Source organism: Homalodisca vitripennis, unplaced genomic scaffold (assembly GCF_021130785.1).
Source record: "Homalodisca vitripennis isolate AUS2020 unplaced genomic scaffold, UT_GWSS_2.1 ScUCBcl_8650;HRSCAF=16845, whole genome shotgun sequence".
Taxonomy (NCBI): domain Eukaryota; kingdom Metazoa; phylum Arthropoda; class Insecta; order Hemiptera; family Cicadellidae; genus Homalodisca; species Homalodisca vitripennis.
Window position 1 is genome coordinate 1 of NW_025784761.1, and position 24,549 is coordinate 24,549.

General features: G+C 35.4%; 1 pseudogene; it reads left to right on the forward strand.

The window, feature by feature from the left end:
* The first annotated feature begins 3,634 nt into the window (after positions 1-3,634).
* LOC124374470 lies at positions 3,635-24,432 on the forward strand (annotated as a pseudogene).
* Positions 24,433-24,549: the final 117 nt, after the last annotated feature.

The following is a 24,549-nucleotide window of genomic DNA, read 5'->3' on the forward strand; positions in this document are numbered from 1 at the left end:
CTTTCACGGTAAATCCAGTATGACTAAACTGGTAATTAATATTTTTGTATATGAAAAGAAAGTATATAGTGTTTTGTCGTTTTATTAAAAGAACTTATAATTATTTTGTGATTTTCAAGCCAATGTTTCAAATATAGGTAGTTGCTAAATAATACAACAAATTTACTGTAACTGTGTCAATTGAGGCATGTTATTGAATTTTAGTGGATAACAATTTTGTAATAAGGTCAAATTATCTGTTTATTAAAAATAAATATTTGTAAGAACTTGGAATTAGACTTAATTCAACGTCCTGTCTCAATGACACCAGTTTTTCATATTTCATAAACGTATTTCTATATTCTCAGTTGCTTTCAAGAACAAAAGTCGTTCAAGATTGACAGCTGAAACTAAACCAAATATTTAAGCGAAAAAATGGATAGTCCACACCATCAATAATAATATTATAACAGTACCATTAACAGGTTCGACCTTGAAGACATGGTATAAGCTAGTTTGCCTCTACAGCAGTACCAATGTGTCTTTACATTATGTTTACTTCTGATAGCTATACTATATGGTGTTACACTATTGATACTTCTCTTAGCTAAAACCCATATGTTGTTTACACTATGATACCTCTCATAGCTATACTGTATGGTGTGTTACACTATGATACCTCTCTAGCTATGCTATAATAGTGTTACACTAATGATAACCTCCTTAGCTTAAACCATTATAGTTGTGTACACTATGAATACCTCCCTAGCTTATAACATATATTGTTACAACTTAGTGATACCTCCCTAGCTATACCATATGTTGTTACATTTTCAAACCTCTGTAGCTATAGGCAGGCTCGTATTTTACGCAGCGCGTGCAGGTTCATGCGCACAACTGAGCGACAAGATTTACAAGGCGAACAAAATTTTTTAGTTTGTAATTTTATTTTTTGTTTTTTATTTTTTATTATTTTTTTTTTTATTATATACATAAATTAATATAGTTTACAAAGCATTAACTCGCATTTTTATAAATAAGTTAGTGTATATTACTAGTACATGACATTAAGAGTGGTTTGTCTGAATGGAGAAAAGGGTTCCGGCACACCGTAACATACATAGCCTACTCACTATTATTATTGAATGTGGCCTTTCATCAGATATTGTTATAACAGTTTTTCTTGTTGTGACAGACTCTAGATATAATCCGCCCCCGCCCGCCTACCGCTCTACTATTCTCGGATCAAAAATTATATATGAGTAGATACTCGAAGTTATAAACGTTAACCGCGAATTAACTAGTAAAGGTTTAACGTGAGCTACATTAAAAAATTAGCTTGTTTAATTCTGCGCTTACAACTATAAAGCAAATAATTTACAAACAATAACTTCTACTTTTTTATTTTGATAACAACGAAAAAAGGTACCGTTATTTTTTGGCGCTCTTCAAGAACCAAATTGCACTCGTAACTCAAAAACTTGAGAAAACGATTTAACACTACATTTTTATAAAATACAGTGGAATGGTTTTAAGTATGTAATTTTAGAATTATACAAATAAAAGTTGTTATCAAATTACCAATTTTTAATTTTTATTCTGGACTGAGATGTTTTTAAAATTTGCCATTGGTTATGTATGAATTTAATTTTTAACCTCAGTTGCATTAAACACTAATTAATTTTGTTAATTTACCACGGCCGGCGCCTGCTCGTTGAAAGGCCGCTAGACTGCCGAGGGTGGTACACCAACGACCGTGCGCGCCCGCTTGCACCCTTGGGGCTGCAAGAAGAAGCGGACATAACGTTTATCTTAATATACTTGACCATTTCATGAGGAATTTTGGAACCTACTATGGCAGGTTTAAAAATTAATAATTGCTTGCTAAAAAACTGTTTTAACAAATATTTGCATTATTTAAACTATTTATATTTGACCGTGTTTGTGCGGCTATACTTTGCATTCAATCAGACATACCGTCGGTTTTGATGACGAGTTTTCCATAGGCAACCTAGAAGGAAACCGGACTTCTATACCCACACAACCAGTTGACGAGTTTCCCATAGCCAACCTTAGAAGGGAACCGGGCTTCTATATCGACACAACCTGTTGAGAGTTTCCCATAGGCAACCTAGGAGGAAACCGGACTTGTATACCCACACAACCAGTTGACGAGTTTCTCATAGGCAACCTAGAAGGGAACCGGGCTTCTATATCGACACAACCTGTTGAGAGTTTCCCATAGGCAACCTAGGAGGAAACCGGACTTGTATACCCACACAACCAGCTGACGAGTTTCTCATAGGCAACCTAGAAGGAAACCGGACTTCTATAGCCACACAACCAGCTGACGAGTTTCTCATAGGCAACCTAGAAGGAAACCGGACTTCTATAGCCACACAACCAGCTGACGAGTTTCTCATAGGCAACCTAGAAGGGAACCGGGCTTCTATATCGACACAACCTGTTGAGAGTTTCCCATAGGCAACCTAGGAGGAAACCGGACTTGTATACCCACACAACCAGCTGACGAGTTTCTCATAGGCAACCTAGAAGGAAACCGGACTTCTTATAGCCACACAACCAGCTGACGAGTTTCTCATAGGCAACCTAGAAGGAAACCGGACTTCTATAGCCACACAACCAGCTGACGAGTTTTCTCATAGGCAACCTAGAAGGAAACCGGACTTCTATAGACCACACAACCAGCTGACGAGTTTCTCATAGGCAACCTAGAAGGAAACCGGACTTCTATAGCCACACAACCAGCTGACGAGTTTCTCATAGGCAACCTAGAAGGAAACCGGACTTCTATAGCCACACAACCAGCTGACGAGTTTCTCATAGGCAACCTAGAAGGGAACCGGGCTTCTATATCGACACAACCTGTTGAGAGTTTCCCATAGGCAACCTAGGAGGAAACCGGACTTGTATACCCACACAACCAGCTGACGAGTTTCTCATAGGCAACCTAGAAGGAAACCGGACTTCTATAGCCACAAACCAGCTGACGAGTTTCTCATAGGCAACCTAGAAGGAAACCGGACTTCTATACCCACACAACCAGCTGACGAGTTTCTCATAGGCAACCTAGAAGGAAAACCGGACTTCTATACCCACACAACCAGCTGACGAGTTTCTCATAGGCAACCTAGAAGGAAACCGGACTTCTATAGCCACACAACCAGCTGACGAGTTTCTCATAGGCAACCTAGAAGGAAACCGGACTTCTATACCCACACAACCAGCTGGACGAGTTTCTCATAGGCAACCTAGAAGGAAACCGGACTTCTGTAGCCACACAACCAGTCGCTACATCACACTAAGACCTGTGATGTGATGCAGTTAAGACTTGACATGTAGTTTTCGAGACCTGAGTCTGTTCTCATGTAGTGGGTGGCCTTGCCTGATAGTTAATGGTGGTGTAAAATGTACTTTCCCTACATTCTCCTTAGAGCTTCTACAAAACTATTCATTACTTTAAATTTGTTGTAATAAATAAGAATGGTAACTATAACGATTAGTAGACTCAAATAAATGTGGTAACTAGTATAATAAATTTAGTATAAAAATAAATAAGGTAGTTTCTAGAAAGGTGGACTATTTAACTGTACTCATACAATCTACTTTATTTTCAGCAACAAATGTCCAGCCCACTCTCACACTGGGCCCTGTGGATTTTCACCACTCCCACTCTACAGCCAATCCCGCTGCTTCAAAGGGAATATGCTTTTGAGGTAATAAATCAGCTGAAAGATATATATTAACCGATGATTATTAGTTTAGCTGATGTTAGTTGTATTAGTTTCACAACCACAAAGGCTTTAACCCGTATACCAAGGATTTGGAGAAGATAAACAGTTACTCTAATATAACATACTGTTGTATTAGAACGAGGGTATAGATACTGATCCGTTGGGCTTATACAGGTTGAAGATCAACATTGGAACCGCTCTTCTTTTATCTAAGTAGATTTTTTACAGTCTAGAATAGTGAAATTATAATTTTTACCTTTATTGAGTAGTTATGTATTATTAGCCTTTTTAATGAAAGAAAGATAGCCTACTAATATGTAATCTAAGACACATTTTTATTGAAACACATTCATTTGAAAAAATTCAGTGTTTAAGTCGCTTACTAAGTTTTTGGATTGATATTTGATTTGTAAACGTGATGAAGGTGGAAATGAGGTTGCAAACCCTGGAAGAACTATATTTATGTATTACAATTTTACCAATTTACTGCAAAGATTAAAATTGACATTTAAGTGTTCCATTTCTTACACAGATAATCATAAGCATTTTCATAACGACCAAACACCCACATGCGGATGAAATGGAATTACAACCCTAGAAGAACTAAAATTCCATTTTTGTTGTATTAGCTTCCCGATGTCCTACGGACATCGCGCATATACCTCATGCACTCAAACAGAAAAATAAAAGATTTTACAACCTAGATTCAACCACCCGTATGAGCTAACATTAGAAGAACTATAGTGTTTATACTTCCGACTATTCTAGAAAAGGTGAAAATTAACACACACGCACCTCATCACTTATATAGAAAAACACAAGAATTTTTATGAGGAATTCTACCACCACCCATAGAGCTTAAATAGGATTGTAACCTTAGAAGAAACTATATGTTTGTTTTTTTCAACTTCCCGATAACCTATTTACGATGAAATTCCACACACACCTGCCTCATGCTCTGAAGAGAAAATCAAAAGCATTTTCATGATTTGTTCAGAGTACCTTACTGACACTGAAAGTACCTTTAACCGGAAGTAATCATTTTTTTGACCAAAGTAGATTTTTCAGACCAAAATACACGTACATATAAACTTTCTTGGTCGGGACGCTCAAGACAAACGATACTACGGCATCGGAAATACATTAGAATGGAATTAAATTACAATATCCGGAGATGGTCGTTTTATGACGAAAGTAGAGTTTTTCAGATAATCGTAACTTATGCATAATACTTTCTTGATCGGGATAATAAGGTAATCGCTATTACGTCACTTGCTTTTTACCTTAGACCGAAGAAAACTTTGTAGGCCTATAAATGTAAATATTTTTTGGTCGGGACAATGCAAACGTCACTACACACCCGAAAACACCTTAGACCGGAAATAAAATACAAGTCGACATTTTCAGACCTCTATGTATATATTTTCATGATCGGGATAGAATACAAACGCTATTACGGCCACTGAAAATTACCTAGACTGAAAGTAGATTACGAGAGCCAGTAGGGAGACTCTTTTTGACTGAAGAAGGCTTCTCAGACCGACTATGTAGGCATTTTTTCTACGGATTCCAACAAATACTACTGTACTGTGGCTTATAAAATATAAACTGATTTGAACGAGAAATGCCTCTTAACAAGCTTAAACAACAATATTAAATAGGAGCCAGTATAAATTTTTGTTTAGCTTTTGAACCTCTTAACAATGGATATTAAAATAATACGTACCACAAAACATGTTTAATTCTGGTTCAAAAATTATTATAGCGCTCCTGCATATGAAAGTTTTGGTGTTTTCACTAAGATTACTACAATGGAAGCATTCTCCCATTCTGGCCTAACATTTTTAAGTATTACTGAAATGTATATTTCAATAACAGAAGTATTAACAGTAATTCCTTATTACGTTCAACATGAAATTCCAAATTTCCTACTCAATACTCTTTGAGTCTATCAGAACAAATTAAAAGATTTGTGTTAAAGACAGAGGCCCTTGTATTTAGTGAAAAGGTTAGAACAGGTGTATTTTCTGGACAGGTTTCTGTGTCCTTTTCTCGTGCTAATGAGTACATTTTATTTCGGCACTTGAGAACTGAAATCATTAGTTTGATTTACAACTATTATCTAAAACAATTTATTCATATTTCACCTTTTAACATTGTTCCTATGTTTTGTAAACTATAGTTTTATTGCTTTTTCGTTGTCTAAGACTTATAATTTGAGAATAGACTTGAAATAAATAATTTCTTTTTCTGTCTCTTTTTTACTTTAAATTATCCATATTTAGAACTTCGTCCTCATTCTCTTTTTCAGTTAGGCCTACATAAAATTCCTTGTCTATGTTTGAATAGCCGATTGTTCTCCTTTTACAAAGATTTAAAACTGGGCATTTCCAACATTTTCATTTATCTGCTTCTTTATATAATTTTTAACAGGTCGAGTTGATGTTTCATTTGGTAAATTGATTAACCTCCTAAGGGGGTAAGGGAAGTAGATTTCAAGTTGAAAACCAATTTGTCGTAGTTTTTACCAATATCTGTAATACACTTCCCACTCATACTCAGCTCTGTATTCTTCAATATAGGCCTACACGTATATTTATAAATATAGTATTTCCGTGTAATTTAGACTAAAACACTAAGATATTAATGGATTAATATTTAGTATGAGGTGAACATTTTTAAGCCTTGCAACTCAAACAATAATATGAATATGCATTATGAGGAGGGAAAAATAATTTCATAAAACCCAGAGAAGTAATTCAGATGAAAGAATGATTGACAGTTGAGAGATAAGAGTGATGCAGCTATCCACAGCACCAGACACCAATAATACAAATTCTATTATTGGTCTCTGATAGCACAGAGGCAGGGCAGAGATCAAAGGGTTTGCTAGCCTGGCACTCGTTATCATAATTATCGCTGATAAAGATCCTTCTTATGTCCAAGCGAATAATCTTGTTCCAATTGGAATCTAAAATCAGTTTTTTCTGCTTTATTAGTTTTGTTTAAACGTTTTATGTAAGAGTCAAGCAAGTCGACTTTCTTTACAATAGTTGTTTAGGTCAACTGCTGAATACAAAGGAGAAAAACATAACTACTTGTAAATAAGAACAGTTCATATAATTTCTTAAGAACCTAAAATTCTGAAAAGATTTTAATTTGTTTCGTAGCCATTATAAAGGTTCATCATGACACCGCCAATAATAATAAGGTCCTTGGCTTTAGAAAAATGTTATTCGGTGAGGTTTTATCGGTAAATCCTAGAGGTCATGCTTAAGACATTTGGAAAGAAAGTTCGAATAACATCACGACGACGGTGACTATTCTAATTAATCAGTGGTGAACATGATGATGTTGCGATCAATTAAGCAAATTAAATACTATCAGAAGTAAAAAAAGACTAAGTAAGTTACAAAACGGGAAATTCCAGTACATATAACAACTATATCAGGAATTACTAGGGAATTATTATAACAAATCAATACAGTAATCACAGAACGGGAGGTCACTCACTTCCAAAAGTGAATATATGGACGACTATTAACTTAACAAGTCCACATTATAAGTCTAAGAAACTATATAAACCTTTTAATTAAAAAAATTTAGTTTTCAGCACTATAATACTTGTTTTAGGGTGAAGAATAATTCAGACTCACTTAAAATATATGATACAAAGTTCACCCAAGTCATCGAGTTCAAAAACTGTACTATATTTTTAAAAATTTAGGTTATCTAATAAATTAACGGACGTCATAGATAAATTAGTACATGTAAAATCATTAATAAGAATTAAAGTGGCTTAAAAAGGTTAGAAATGTTACAAATCTTTGTTATAAGACAAATAATGTGTCACAATCGCATTAACAATAGGTAATACGTTTGTTTGAAGTTATATTGAAATACTGCAATTGAGTATGTGTCTCATCACATTTTGCAATAATTGTTATTGAAAAAACGTTTGAAGAAACGTTGGGGGTAAACGATTTCCCTCATCTATTATATCTTGCAGATGGCGTGTTCTACCATTCGATACGGAATGGGCGTCACTCAAGAAGTTGGAATGGACTTTGTCAACATGAAAGCAAAAAAAGTGTGTGTGATGACAGATCCTCACCTGAGCAAACTGCCAGCTGTCAAAACCGCTTTGGACGCTCTGGCCAGGCAGAATCTAGACTACGAACTGTATGACAGAGTTCGTGTGGAACCAACAGAAACTAGGTAATAGCTGTGGTTATATTACGTACACAACTGATTATATTAGTTACACAATTGTGTAAATAATGTAATCAAAGGTAATAGGAAATTACGGTCTGGTAATAATAGTCTTCTAAACTTGCCTTATGCCGCATGGTTTCATTAACAAAAGACATCCATTAGCCTAATAATTTATCAAGTAAATATTACGTAGAAATAAATAGTCTTTTATAAGCCATTACATAGTTTTTAAAATTAATAAATCAAAATATAATTAATAATATAAATTAATTATATATATATAATTTATATAGAAATTCATAAATCAATATTTCTATTATTATATCCCAAGTACAATCAAAGTTTTTCTGATTACGTCTGGTACCTTCTTCAGTTTCAAAGCTCTCACACATAGACAAAATTTAATAAATGGATTAAATGTAAGAACTTTTCCAAAGAAGTTTGAAATGAGATGGCTCATCATGAGATACTTAATTCATAATTATTATTTTGTTTGAATTACGACACTTTGAATTTTAATGTGTGTATTTTTATAGGTAGAAAAATTTGGTACCAAAAATTTTTATTTTGTTCGTGGAGTCATTTCTTAAAAGAAAAAATCATTTGCTAGTTTGAAATTTGCAGGGGTTTATTATTGTAATTTATAATTTGCAAAACGTATTAAAATAACTGTTGAATATTTGATGACTTTCTTATTTTTAACGTTAAAATCAAAAAACTGGCAGATAGTCGCGTAGTTTTTAAAATTACAAATATTTCTTTTTAAACACGTTTAAAATGAATACCACCGTAAATTTAAAGATCGAAATCGGAAGACCTTTTGGCACACTCTTTACATCTGATGACGATTATTTTTAATGTATTTCCAGTGTGAGATTTAGGAGGGTTGCATTTTGTTTATTTGGTTAAAGCTGTAATTATTCTCCCGATATACGTTTTAAGACATATTTAGCTGACTCGCCATTTATAAAGAGCTATTTAAATTGAGAATTTACAAATAGCTATTTTTGGTTAAGCTATTTGAATGTTATCCTAACGCCTTCAGAACTGAGAACTGTTGTGGCTAATTATTATTATGTGATGAGAAATTAATATAACTGTGTTAAGCTGCATAGTACATGTAAGTTTACGTTATGTGATACACCCATAGAATATACAGACAATTACAGTCATCTTTATAGGGAGGGTTTTAAACCCACTCTGGACAGACTTCCTCAACTTTGACATGTTCCATAGTTTGTGATTACCATTCAATGTTTCTATCTCAATTTACTGGAAAGACCAATTTTCGCGAAAGAGGAAGGTTTTGATGCTCTGGGTTTTTGAGGAAGGTTGGGGGAGGCTCTGTCATGGACACCTGCAAAGCTGCCAACCTCTACAGCTGTGACCCCAGAGCTGAGACCCTGAATTTCGTCAATGCCCAATGATTACGCTTAATGTGCAATGTTTTTATCAGTTTTGCAGATGCAACCAAGTTTGCGAAAGAGGGAGGGTTTGATGCTTTTCTGGCTGTTGGGGGAGGCTCTGTCATGGACCACCTGCAAAGCTGCTAACCTCTACAGCTGTGATCCTGGAGCTGAGTTCTTAGACTATGTCACCCCTCCCATAGGGAAGGGCAAGCCCATCACTATCCCTCTAAAACCTCTGATAGCAGGTAAGAGGTGTTTCAGCAATAATAAATAATAATAGTAACAACAACCAATGATAACTATAATATTTATATTTTTCACTAATTAAGAAACTTAGAGCAAGGGTTAGCGACAAGGAGTGCAGAGCATGTCTAATTTTAAGTTTAAAAGAGTTACCAAAATACTAATATAAAAAATTATGTAATTCCTCAAGGAAGGTCTTAACTGTGTGGTCAATGTAAAGTTTGATCACACCCATTATGTCCATGTTGCTGAAGCTTACAGCTATTTAAGGCGTTTATATGAAACTGTAAGCATTTAGCAACTCATTATTTACGTGTGGAATGTCTCCAGCTGCTGCTAAATCTTATCACAAAACTTCAACCATTCAATCGTTCGATAATGACCAATGAAATTTTAACCAATTTAGTCTCAGGTGAATCTAACTTTAAGACAAATTATTTACCTTTAAGGAATCGCCCATTTCGGAGTCAGAGATCGAATTCCAAATTTTGTGTAAGCTGTAAAAAACAAAAACAGTTCCATGTATGAACAAAAGATATTGTGTAAATATTAAAGAAAAAATAAAAAACTGTAGCAGTGGTAACTCCAATCAAGATACGAGTATTTCAACATAAAAATGCAAATTACATGATTTTTTGTAGACTCTAGTTGATTCATGTGACTAAACAAACATAATCCTTACATGTGTATTTTTTGCTGACATAATAGGAGCTCTGCCGGTAGGAAGAATCCGAAAAAAACTAACACATAGCACTTTTAGTTTGCTTAAAGAGGAGCTGGAATACAAAACAGACAAGTCATTAGTCATCAAGACTAACGATAGTTCTCTTTATAAAATCTTTTCCCAAAAGTTTAAACTGTTTTAGTTTTCCTTTTCATGTATGTTATGCAGTTTGGAGGTGGGCCTGTTGGATTCCAAACACAGTGTGTAAAGAGGAAGATGTGAAAACCGTGTAGTGAAAAGCTTTTAAAAAAAAAAGTTCTTTTTGCGACTTCAGTTGGTGCAGCAGAGCAATCTTATGAGGAGTTACAGTAAAATATTAAGAAACATGAAAAAGGAGTATGTTATTTTAAAAACACTTTGGGAGCGGAGAGCTAAGTGTTGCTTCTCATTTCGCAACACAATGTGAAGACATAACGATCAAACCGTTACTGTGAAACGTCCGTGCGCATTTTTAAAGATGTATGATAACGATGCAACACTTTTAATGAAAGTGATTTGATTGAGTATATTTTGCAACTCATTTCAGTGGCGTAGCGACAGAGGAGCGAGTGGAGCGACCGCTCCAGGGCGGGGGCGACAGGGGGGCGGCGGGCGGGCGGGACGATTAAAATTGCGGGAAAGCAGCCCCTTCCACGCGCAATCACGGCCGCACAGTGTCTTTGTGTCCAGTCAGTCTGTCATTGACCTTGGCTGAGACAAAAGGCGTCCGTACAGACCCACCAAGTGATTGACTTACTTCCAATTTACCTTTGCGTAGTGATTGCAGATTTAGCGTTAGTGCAAAGTATTGATTATATTATTTATTTTGATGTGATGTGCTCTTTGTTGTGATTTGTCGTGGTTGTTGATTTATTACCTTTGGTATATTAATGTCAAAAAAACTAAGTGGTGCTGAGTATCTGAAACGAAGGTTAGAGAAAGGTCACGCAGAAAAATCTTGAACTTAAGAAAGTAAAGAGAAGTTATCTACCTACTTTTTCGAGGACACTTCAGTAGTTGCAGTTTTCTCAAGAACCCACTTGTAGCTCACAAGTACCTACAAGTGATGAGGACTTGGAGCAAAACGGTTCGGACTTGGTTTCATGTAGGCTTACCTGAAGATGCAGAAGACCACGTCCTTCTTCAGGAACCTTTTTCTAAGGTAGGCCCTAGTTAAAGCTGAAGGTACTGATTGCGAGTTGAACCTTAAAAGAAAATGTAACAGCTGTTATAAGTTCTTCTGATAAGGGTAATTTTGAAAACACTCTTACAGCCAAACAAAAACCGGCAAATAATAAAATTAGGCCCTCATCAGCCTAAAGGGCCATTTTCAAAAGAATCAGAAGGGAGAAATAAAAAATAGGGGATTTGACGAGAAATGGTATTTTCAAAAGAATAAAGAAAACCAATTGAGAATAAAACGTAATTGGTTATGCTATTCAAACATCCTCAATGTTTGCTATTGTCAGCCATGCTGGCTTTTCAATATGGCCTATACTGATGTGGGATTTTCGAAAGGTACGTCTGATTGGGCACATTTAGGTCGAAACATAAAAGACCATGAAGAAGATTCGCAAAGTCATGCAATTGCGTGTGAAATATACCTATCGCTGGCAGTTAGGCCTAACAGTTGATAGTGAGAATCTAGAGGAGATTAAAAAAAGCCACTGATTTACTGGAGACAAAAGTTTTTAAGGCGAGTGGTGGACGTCATTATTACGTTAGCTACAAACGACTTACCACTGAGAGAGCACAGATTGTGTAATGACGATGAAGATGCAACTAAATACGAAAGGAAAATTTCCTTAAGATAATGCATATGCTAGCAAGATATGACCAGGTCCTTTGCAGATTTAATTAAGTTACCAAAACGTAGTGTTAACTACCTTTAGTCCTCAGATTCAAAATTAGCTGATCAACCTGATTTCCAAAGAGATAAAAAAAGAAATCAAGGAAAGAAATGAAAAAAGTCCCTATGTGTCTATTATCTTTGATACAAACTCAAGATATAGCGAAAACCGACCAGCTGGAGTACAGTGTTTCGTTATATAAAGATATATAAACTGACGAAGGCGACAGGCCAGTACAACTAGTCATAGAAGAAGCCAGAAGCGTTCGGGGGCTTTTTGGAAGTGGAATATGCGAGTTGGTTTTGTAACTACTTAAACTACTATGTTCACGTTTTAGATAATGTGCTCAAATTTAAACTAGGGTTTTCAATACATATATTTATTTAAATATATTGGAAAATTTGTACTTTCATTCCAAACCCTATGGAATTGAATTGAGATTTAAATACATATTGCTATACACGTAAACTAGGTCTCTTACAAGGAACAAAACTTTATAAAGAAATAGTAGACTGTAAGTTATTATAAAAAATGATGTTTGGTCAAAGACGCCTTACATTGCTGATGAAATGATGGCCAAGAAAGGTTTGTTACGGTAGTGAGGTGAACTGTCGGCACTGATTGATCATGTAAGTAAAAGTTGGGGAAGGGGGCGCCAGCGACTGAGTCGCTCCATGGCGCCCAAAATCCTCACTACGCGACTGACTCATTTCAAAATTACCATGAAACCAGGACTCCTTTATTTCGCCAGTTATCGACGTGATAAAAAGATTATGTGTCACTACGCCAAGTTTATTAAGTCTAATATAAGATTGAATGTTGTAAAGATTGACGAAACCGAGTACTACGTTAGCTCTGCAACAGAAAACATTATGTGAACAGAAAACAAAATACACACAACAAAGCCACTTTTACACAAGACTAAATCATCTACACGACAAACGCCACTATAACTCAACAAACACCACCTCTTTACAACAAAGCCTAAAAATTCTACCGATTCTCTGAAAAATCACTATCATACAATCAAGCTATCCATATTTTAAATGTCACCATCGTACGATTCAAACTTAAACTAAATCAGAAAGCCAACACTCCCACAAAATTATATTTTATAGAAATAGAGGACTGGAGTGAAATGAAGTGATACCTTTTAAAACATCGAGTACAATATACATAAGTCAGAAACAGGTTCTAACAATATTCAAATTTTCACCTATCCAATGTCGGTAAATTTATAATTCACCTCTAACCTTTTTGTTCTGTTTTAAAATTGCTTACTAATGATGGAATAATTACTTAATTATAGCACTGAAAATTGTTTGTTCAAATTACTGTAAATGTGCTGTTTTTCCTGGGTTTCAGAGGTTGTATCAGAGGTTTAACTATGTCGTTGTAATTATCTTACTGTCAGTCAACATCTCCGAATTTAAAACTAATATCTCTAACTGCTATTTGAAGTTCACTTCTGATCTGTAATATTATATCGTTGTCTAAATAAAAAACTGTCAATCATAAAGACATTTCTAGATTTTTATTAAATTTCGAAACTATTTTATTCATATTATTACCTACATACAACAGTGATGTATTTTGCCTGTTTGTAGGTAACAAAGTTTGAAATTGTAAATCTCTAATAATAAATACACGCCAATTTCATGTATGACTATAACTCCTTAAACAATGTAGTAGATTTTGAATTGTTTTAAGAGAAATCCTTACAATATAATAGTTGTGTTAACTCCTAGAGTGCGTTGCGTACGCTAATGATAGTAAAATAATCGTCAAAAGTACCAGCGTCGCGCACATTGGCGATACGTAATTGGTTAATATAATATTTAATATTGTGTTGCGTTATTTCGTTCATTTCACAATATAGTCATCTAACATGTGTTTTCTAAAACCATCGATATAAAGGTTTTTTATATCGTTTTCCTTGTGAATTATGATAATATTTGTTCTGACATCTAAACGTAGGATGATTTTATACGTCCGATAAATTGGGTGTTTTTAAGCAAACAAGAAACAATTATTAAAAAAGAGTATCGTTTTGACTGTAGTATTTACTATTGCATAAAATCACTGTAAATAAGTTATATTTTAAACAGCTATTTGTATTAGTTTTTTGTATAGGGTAAGGTAAGGCAATTTCGCAGTAAAACCTAAAAAGTTGGCTTTTATTACAAGAAATATTTATTTAAAAACTACAAAACGTATGTAATACAAAAAAACACATATTAGTTTTAAAGTTTTCGTTAGTTTGAAATTTATTGGATTATATATGTATATAAATATAAAATGCTGTTTTTCATAAGTCTTTCAAGGTAAGGTAACTTTGCATTAAGCACAGGTAATTCCGCAATAGTGGGTAGGTAATTTCGCAAAATTGTACAAATCAGGCATACCTGAGGTTAATCCGAGTCCTCACTTCCATAAAATGGCTCACAAGCGTCACACATATAAATTAGCTCCTTTTGTAGGATTTTTCTGGCACTTTTAGTGATATGGGAACTTACAAAATGAACACTGTAACCACTGAGCACCATTCTTCTTCTTCACGTCTTCCGAGAACAATTCAAGCAAACACCACACTTCCAATCGTCATCAGACTTGGTAGGCCTATCTTTAGGAGTGCCGGGTTTTGGTTGATCAATTTTATCTTTTTCACGGGTGGATTTAGACACTTCGCAGAAGAGTCTCGTGGCTCTTTTTTGGGGTTTTTCGTTCTTTTTATGGCGCCCTTCGTAGCCATATCTCCCAACTTCAGATGAGGGCTCTAACTGCAAAAGTCACACTCTCCACTTTTTAAAATTTTACGAAAATAGCAAAAAACTGCTACTTGCATTATAAATAAAGTAACCTTGGTAAACCATTATATGTTCTTAGAGTTGGCATTCCATCGAATTAGATTTACAACATTTTTTGTATATAAAAGCACTCTAAACATAGTGAAAAATGCCTTTAAACTTTGGAGAATGTGAGTTTTGTATTCTCAAACTGGAGAATGTTAGTTTTGCAAATAATCCGATATGGAGATTGTTACTTTTGACACCAAACATTGTAGGCTTTCAAAGACAAGAAAATAGTAATAAATTAATATGCTTAGACATAATTACTGGGGATTTATAAGGTACGGTATTAAAACTCATAAAATGAAGAAATCAGAGAACCAAAGTTTTATTGCCTATTCATTTAGGACTTCTGTACAGTATTTTAAATTTGGTAACAAGGCATCTCTTCGGCTCGTTGGCAACCTTCCTCATCGTCACCAATTACTTCGACTTCAGGGTCATCTAATACATGTCTAAAAAACTCCAGGGATTCATTCTGTCGCCATTCATTTCCATAATGTTTTAGTAGAAGAGTGTTTACATCAGCCTTTTTTTTCTTCCTTTCCAACACTGTTACCTTTAACAATAGTCACTGGTCTTATGTTGTTAAGGCTTCTCCCTCTTTTTACTATACTTCTTGCTGCTTGTTCAGGATTTGCTTTTAGGCGATAGGTACATTCTCCTTGTACCAAAACCGTTTCATTGTTACCATTACTCTCCTTAGTAAAGTAGACCCGCCTACAAGACTGGATACCAAAAATGCCATGTACTTGTCTTGCGTATGTGTTGCTCCACCTCAGATTTCCAATCAAGGTTCACAGTATCAACGCCAAGTTTTTTCACATGTAGCAAAATTTCCTATGATGTCAATGTACTCCTGTGGGCTTACAATTACTTCACATCGCTTTATCTCCTTCTCGACATTGCCAAACACCCTATCTGGGGGGATAAAACTATGACCTGTCATTGGGAAAACTAACTGTACCTCCTTGATGTTATCAGGTGCATTGACAAACCATGAGCACACCATAGTGATTAAAATTGAATTTTTATTTTGACCCCCACACCCGTCGCTAATAAGTCGAACAGTCATGTAGGGGGTCAGATCAATAGAATTCAAAGTGTCATATAAACAGGATGAAATCTCATTGGATCCCTTAGAAAAACTCATTCTCTGTCCCACGTGTAAGCTGTTACATTATCTTTGTCAAGTTTGGATTTTGAATGGCCCCTTTACAACACAAAAATTATTTAAATATATAGCTGACGGGTGTAGTAGGAGGACTGATCCGGAAGTTTAGGTAGAGGTTGATTTTTTTGGCAATCGAAAGATAATATTAGGAGATCTTCACGGTCTTCTTGTAACAAACCGTAAAATGCTTGTGATCGTAGTTGTGGACCCGTTTCTCAACAAGAAGCATGTTTCGCTCGGCATCACTCTTTGTCGACTTTATTTTTTTCTGCCAATTCTAGGCAAGTAGAACATACGTCCACCCTAGGTGATCCGAATCCCAAGTTGTATTTTCTATTAAAAATATATCATATAAATAACTGTCTTTCACTTTAAGGTGATCTTCCGCATTGGTCTGATACATTCGCCAGAGCTTCTTTATATTTAGTTCTGCAGGCAAATATTTCCGGCCACTTCTGTTTTGTACAGTCATGAGTTTCACTGCACTTTAAAACTATTAATAAACGTCATAATACTTTTTCTTTTTTAGCCACAAATCTGTTACCAGTAGTGTCACCGCCTCTCCTCTCCTTCGGCATTTTCATGTTTGTAATAAAACCGGTCAGCAATTTTATTAATTCTAAATCTGGAAATATTTAAGGCCCTCAGAAAAGTACCCAAAACACACCGGAACCATTTTCTTCCTCACGGTTTGTTATGAAATATTTTGCTCTAGCTTGTTTTTTAATATTTTTTGGTTTTTGGGTTTTCTTCGCTTTATCACGTTCATTGTTATATGCTTTAGAACAAAGTTGTCTTGGTATATTTTATCATGTTCCTTATAAAAAGCAGAATGAAAATCTTCTTATGTCCTGGGCTGTCAATGATCGGCAAAGTAGGGCGCCTTTGGTGTGGTTACACGTAGGAAAATCCGGAAAAACCCTTCGAAGCATATCTGAAAACAAAAAAATAAAAATAATATGCTGATTCTAACATTTTATTCAGCAATTATTTCTATTTTCTTGTCTCAGAGAACCACAATGATATATTAGCATTTCGTGTCAAAAGTAACAAAAGGCCTAAGTCCTATTTGCTAAAATTGCATACGCCTAGAGAATGACAAGCATCCCAAAAGCTATGCCTCAGACCGGTACGTAAGTTAAAATATAGTTAAATAAGTAAATATTTATGCAATAAAAAGTTTTATTTCTTAATTAACCCGGTCTTTGAAACATGGCAAATAGGTTATGAACATAGAGGTTATGTATGAAGGTTTTGGTTACCTTTTCTTTTTTGCCTGGGCTCTTTTCCAGTGGTTTGGTGCTCGAACCTTCTTCCTGGGTGTTTCTCCTTTACTTTTATCACTTGGTCTTACACTAATATCCATTTTTAAGCTATTTAACGCATAAAACAGAAACAGTACACCACTACACTGACTTCCTACTTACAAAACATTAGCAAAACAGACGATACAGGGTGCAGTGTCACGTGACTCAAACAAGCCTTCCTATTGGCTGAAATGGAGAATGTGAATTTTGCATTCAAAGACTTTGGAGAATGTGAGTTTTGAAAACAAACGTTAATTTTTCACCGTTAAAATAAAGTGGGATACTGTTAGTTTTGCTTTAAAACTCTTAGATCAATATGTGCAAAGCTATGAATATAATTAGAATATACCCAAAAGTCAATTTCCGAAAAAAATTGGAGAATGTGACTTTTGCAGTTAGAGCCCTCAGATGTTTGTTTTGGGCGCGTGAGGAACTTCAAGCAGATCTTCTACACCCAGCAGTTTGTTCTTCAGAGGCGTCATCCTTTTGGATAAAGGGTAGACAGTGTTTGTCCAAGATCACAAGGGTAGGCCTGACTTCCTAACAGGAGTAGCAGGTGAAGATGGGACCATTGCGATAGTGAGCCTGCTTGGTGCCAATGCTTATGCAGGAAGAACGTTGGGGCTATAAGGACAAGCCCCAGCTTTCTTGAATGAGTGTATGATATTCAGAGGAGTGAAACTTTCCAGAAAAGCAGGAGTAAAGAGCTCGTGGAAATGGGAACGACTGGGCATGTTTGTTTGGGTTCAGTAACATGTGATTGTTCAACAGTTTAGCCCAGACACTTTTCAGAGACTTGGTAAACTCCTACATCAAGGGGTTGAAATAAATGACTCGTGTGTGCAGGGAAAGTCATAAAGTAGATTTCATTTTGCTTTGCAAGTTTCTATGACTTCAAGCCCAACATGCGAGCCATGACTCCATCATTAAGACAACAGGCCTTGCTGGACAGATAGCACCAATGAAGAATTTTAAACCATTCTAGGAAAAGTTCTGAATGTATCCATACTTTTGGGGATAGGCCTAATAAGTGAGTTAGGAAGACTGTTTTCTTTGAGTTGGTCCACTCCATCTTATCCCTTTAAAAATCACCATTGGTGGGATGAAACTTCCATCAGCGCAAACACACAACACAATACTGTTTGAAGCTGTCCCCGTTCTGCGGTTGCGTATGTTCATTTTATAAACATCAAATTTTTTTCCCAACTTGACACACTATTTTATTCGGTTTGACAATATATGTGAGTCCATGTTTCATCTACATTCCAGATCCTATCTGGCTGGTTTTGTATTCCCAATTGAGACAAAAGTTTGTCTAATTGTTTAAAATAATCTGGCACCATCACTGGATTTGCCATGCTTGCTCTGTACCTTGATAAGTTTTTCGGGTGTCCGAAGACACAAGTTATAGCGTTTCTTTAAATTTAGACTGGCCGTTCTTTTTCTCTGTTTTAAAAAAGTGTGATCTGCCTATTTTTGTCTGAAAGGTCATAAGCCAGTTTTCTAATTTGAAGCACTATAAGGCTAAAGCCCAATCCTGCATTTCAACAATAAAGTTAAAAACACACAACTCAATATCTGAGGGAAAAGGCGAATGGTCTGCCCATTTTGAGAACATGAGCATGATCTCGTCGTCATTTTGGCTAAAAAGTCTTTTAATGTATTATAAGGAACCCCAGAGTCCTTGCTTGCTTTGTACAGGGTTTACTTCACCTGCCTTCACTTTCTTCGCCCGCACTTACTAGATCAGATATTTCATAATTTCTATAAGTCTTACGTTTGCTTAACTTTTTGTCTTTAGGTTTATAACCATTTTTAATTTTTATTAATCAAGAGTAAACTGAAAATAATATGAATAATGATGTTCACGAAACACAGTATAATCAGGTTAGGTAATTTCGCAGTGAAAAATAAAGCGTAAGAGAAAGGTAAGGTAATTTCGCAATAGCCTACATTTCATTTCTTAAATATGCATGAATCATATAACATTACTTATGCGTATGTATATCGATTTTATCAGGCAAAATAGCAACAAACTTTCTTAGAAAAAATAAATTAACTATACAGTAACAGGAACATGTAAAATTATAGTGATTTTGCTAACAAAAACATCCTAGTTTCTAAGTTTATGGCTTATTTATTTTTTTAAATAGAATTATCAAACTACTATTAAATGAAACTGTTTCAATGAACAACATGTACCACACCAGAACTTCTACCACACACACGTATTATATAAACTAAATCCACCAAACAACTATATACTCGTAAAACAGCACAACACTCTAAAAGAATTGTCAGACATAACCTTTAACTAACTTTGTTTACAACACGAACTAGAACTAGAAAGCAGAACCGGCGAAACATGTGTTTCTTGAAAAGTAGACATCTTCCGCTACCTAGAGGCAAATGCATGAACTAATAACTTAACAGGCAAGTCCACGGTAGGTAGAAATAGAAACGGTATGGGCCACGCGCATGTTCCCCCACCACTGACGACGTCAACGGGGCCCACTCGCTGCGGTGCCCAGCTCATAACAACGTTACTAGTGCTCCTTCCCAGCATTGTTTTATTGCGTTCTTGCCATACTCTCCAATACAAATTTCCCGCAAGTCGTATTTTATAACTGAAATGATGTTTTGTCTGCTATTAATTGTTAATAAAAGCTTTAAATTTAACGAATATAATATTATCAATACACATTGTGAATAGTAACAATAAATTACACTAGGTCTACACTTGGGCCTACATAAGCTGCATTGATATGGTGATCCGAATAATATTTTACACATGAAATAATATTATTGTTAGTGAATTGAAATTTAAAATATTACCAATCCTAAATGCTTACAATAATAATATTATAATTAAACATATAGTTTGTCGTGTCAAACAGTGTGCTTGAAAAAGTCCCGGAATGGTTTTATTGTTTTACCATTTCTTGTGAAGCAATGAGACTTGGCATAAATGTATCAATATTACCCACAAATATAGATTTTTTATACAATTTTAAAAATACGTTAAAGGAAACGTTAGGTTAAAACACAAATAGACAAAATAATGCATTAGCAGAGTTATTATGCATTACTTACTCGGTTGAAATTATTGAAGTTTTAGCTAGCTTTTTTGACTCTTTTCTTCCACAATTTGTTTTTTTTGTTTCCATAATGTTTCCTCTTGTCACTTTTCTTCTTGTTCATTGCTTTTATCCTGAAGAATGTGCGTGTTCGCACAAAGCAAAGAATTGCATACTCATCTATATTGCAATATTTGGTTTTCAAAACACTAGTCAGAGTTTTCATTACATTTGCAGTCTTTATTAAGGCTATTTACACCATGAAAATTGTTAAAGTCGATTTCCATATTTTTTTTCACAGTCCCATTACCATTCTCCCTCCTGGTCGGTCTCATCAGAGCTCCACGTGATATAGCAGAGAGCCAATCGTTTTGTGATGGGAAATCTTTCGTTGGATGACCATAAATAAAATTTGATTCCAGTTTTTTTCTTCTTTACCCTATAGGCTATATATCCAGCCAGCATTTGAATCAAATCCGTCTTTTCTTTAGTCAAAACATCATATTCATTAGTAGCTACGTTTCCGATATCTCCTGCTATTTCTGGCTCAATAACTCCTATCAACTCATCTTCTTCTTGTGGGTCAACTTCTATAAAACTACTAGTTTCACTTTGTTCAACTTTTTCCTCAGAGCCTTTTTCAGCAGCACAATCGAAACTGTTCAATAAATCAACGCTGAGGGTGGATGTCTCTTCACTTTGACAGTTTCCAGTAGCTACAATAGAACTTGCAAAGTGGCCTAAAAGTAAAGCTTTTATTCGTTTGTCCAACAGCTATCGGTTAGAGGGTGGTCATAAAATCGTCCAAGCCCACGAATCAGGGAAAAATACGATTCAAGGATTGTTCCTGATTGCACCTGGCTGCCATGATGTAGGTAAAGCCTTCAGCTCTCAAATCATTGTACAGTCCCTGAATACTCAATATAGAAATAAGAAAGCCATTTTGAAATGGTAACAAGTTGGACTTTCCCAAGACACGCATAGAACTGAACAAATCAAAGAGCTCATTGAGAGCGTGATTTTGCTCTGCTAAAATGTAGCCCATAGGCTACCTTTAGTTTGTTGCATGGTGTGATTAGGCATTCGCGAATTAAGAACATCAAAGCCATTGTTAATGATCCTAATAAACTTCACAATGGATTCATTTCCGGGAAAGTTAAATTCAATTGCTGTAGCAACTGTCCCAGAGAGTAGCTCTGCGGCTTTTCTTACATTTTGCCTCTCGGTACCTGAACAAAAGTATATGAGAGGTGGAAATTTTGTAAGCAAACTTCAAATCCTTTTCATGTTGTAGTTCAACGAGTTTAGAAAAAATTTCTTTTGAAACTACTTCGCCAGATTTCAATTGATAACCATGATCCAATAAATGGTTCCTACAAAGTTTAAGCAAATGTGGAACATCAAAAAACGCCCAAATTTGACGAGTGGCGTCAATTGGATTTTTTAAACTAGTTACTTTGCCAGGTATAATACCCAAGGTTTTCATAAGCTTTTGGTTAGATGGTCCCATGTCACTTACAAAGGCCCTTACTCGAAAACCTGTAGCTTCCACCTTTGCAATGGTTTCAAACAAAAGTGCCTTATCTACAGGTCGGTCAAAATCATAAAAAACGGGTTGCTTCCACTTACCTACTATGCTTCTGACCACAATCACTTTGTACCATGGAATATGGACCCAAAATTCGATCTTCCAACATTATCATAACATAAGTCAGAGTTGACCTTCATTTCATCGTAACATAAAACCACGTTCTTTTCAAAATCACTAAACACGTTAACTTGAGTTTCCATAACTTTTTAAACTCATATCAATGAAACCTGGTTTTATAGAAAAGTGACTTAGCCGACGTTTAATAGTAGTCCTCACTTGGCAGTGGGTGCTTTAACACATCTCTAACGAATGAAAATGCCTTTTTTGAAATACATCTTAATGTAATTGCCTTTGAGACATCCTCTTGGCTCCAACTCCTACACTGACCTTGCAAAATATACTGTTGTTGTGATTTTGTAAAAAAGAGATTCATATGACTTAAGTTTATTTTCCAACACGGAAATTTTTGCAATTGCTTCGCTAATTGCTTATTCAACAATAAATTATATTCTGATTCACTTTTGTCGTTTACTATAAGGTTTTTCATCATTGGTTGATTCTGGAATCGCATCAGACGGTTCATCTATGTTGGCGATCTCACAAAAAATGTTACTAATTTGTTTTTTTGTTTCCCTACTTTCAACTCGTTTTAATCGTGAGATTGCACGTTCATTTAAATTTGACAGACCAAAGAAAGGAACTGCTGTGTTCTTTAAAATCCTTCTACTTTTCGTATTTAATAACTCAGATTTTAAGTCTCGCTCGAAATCATGTTCCCCAAAATGGGCTGAGCATACTTTGGCGTTATCGACGTTAAATTCATCGGCCCTTTTGCATGCATTTACCCATTGTTTTCTTAAATCAATATCCGTAGGGAAAACGATTGAAAAGATATTCCCGTTTCTTTAGAATGTCTTGAATGGTTTGAACAACCAGCTACTGCACAACACGGCATTATTATTATTACATTTCACTAGGCCAACACATAGTCACATACGGTACTTTTAACAAAAATTAAGACTGTAAATAACTTAAAACTTAAATATATCAACATCAAACGCACTATAGACACTTCACTCAGCCTACTGTCAGACACAATGACAAAAAAACGCGGGAAACATACAGCCGAATGACAGCCGGAAACAGACAGTAGCTTGTAGTTCCACGTAACCAGGTAAGCGGTGAAGTCGGCGCTGGGCCCCGTTGACGTCACATGCTACTGCGCATCCTCCTCGCGACCCCTACCGTGTCTCTATTCTACCTACCGTGGGCAAGTCTGTAATAAGAGAAACATAAATTAATGCGAAGTTGCCCATACTGCGAAATAACCTTACCTTACCCTAGTTGTTTCCAAGTACTAAGTTTTGTAGAGACTCTATTTATATTCTTTTTTAGTGTATATAAGATCATTTTAGTGGATATTTTTCCTCACACAATTCTAACGAATATGCAAAAGAAATGTTGCTAATAACAAGATAAGTTTTTTAGAAGTACTAAATGAAAGGTTCTGTTAACTGTCCTTTTGTTTAACGCTAGGCCGCTTGGTAGAAGTAAAAGCAAGCAGCAATTGGAGGTGGTAGAATTGTATTGCATACAGTCAAAAGTATGCATCAATAAAACGTATATATATGTTAGGCAACTAGCTCACACCTCTAAAAAATGGGCAATGTTGTTTACATAGTATATCTACTAATAAAAAAATTTTAAAAAATTATAAATATAACAAAATTTAGGCCAAACGTGAAATGTAAAAAAACTGTGAATTTTGCGTTTTTTTTCAACTAAACAAAATATGAAAACACTTGTACTTCATTCTAACAAATTTATTATTAATTAGAACCACAATATTATGGTGTTGCAGTGTTTTATACTGTGGCCGTTTTTTGTATAATAATGATTGAGAGTTGTGGAGTATTCCCGATTATGTATTCCTCCTTTTCCTCTGCTCGTGTTTCGATTTCTATGGCATCCAAACCACACGGTGTCTTATGTTACCACAGCCAAATGAGAACTTGGTGAAAATCATATTACCTCTACTAAAGGTATAACATTGAAAAAACACATAAAAAGTGAGGAGTGGTGCTGTTTTTCAGTTCCCAACAACATCGGGTACTGGCAGTTGAGACAACGGGGGTGAGTTATTTTTGAGCTATGAACCGCTTAAGGCCAAGACTGGGATTACTAACAGAGCTCTGCGCCACCGACCCCTGGGACTTGTGGATCCTGTGCACCCTGAGCCCTCATCACTTGCCAGAGAAGGTCACTGTCACATGACAGTGGGTAAGTTACTTTGTAATACAGTCCTAGTAAAATAGTCCCATTCCAAAGTGGTTTTTAACCCGAAATTCTAAATTGATAGTATGATGGTTTAAAATTAAATACTATCCTTTCATTCGG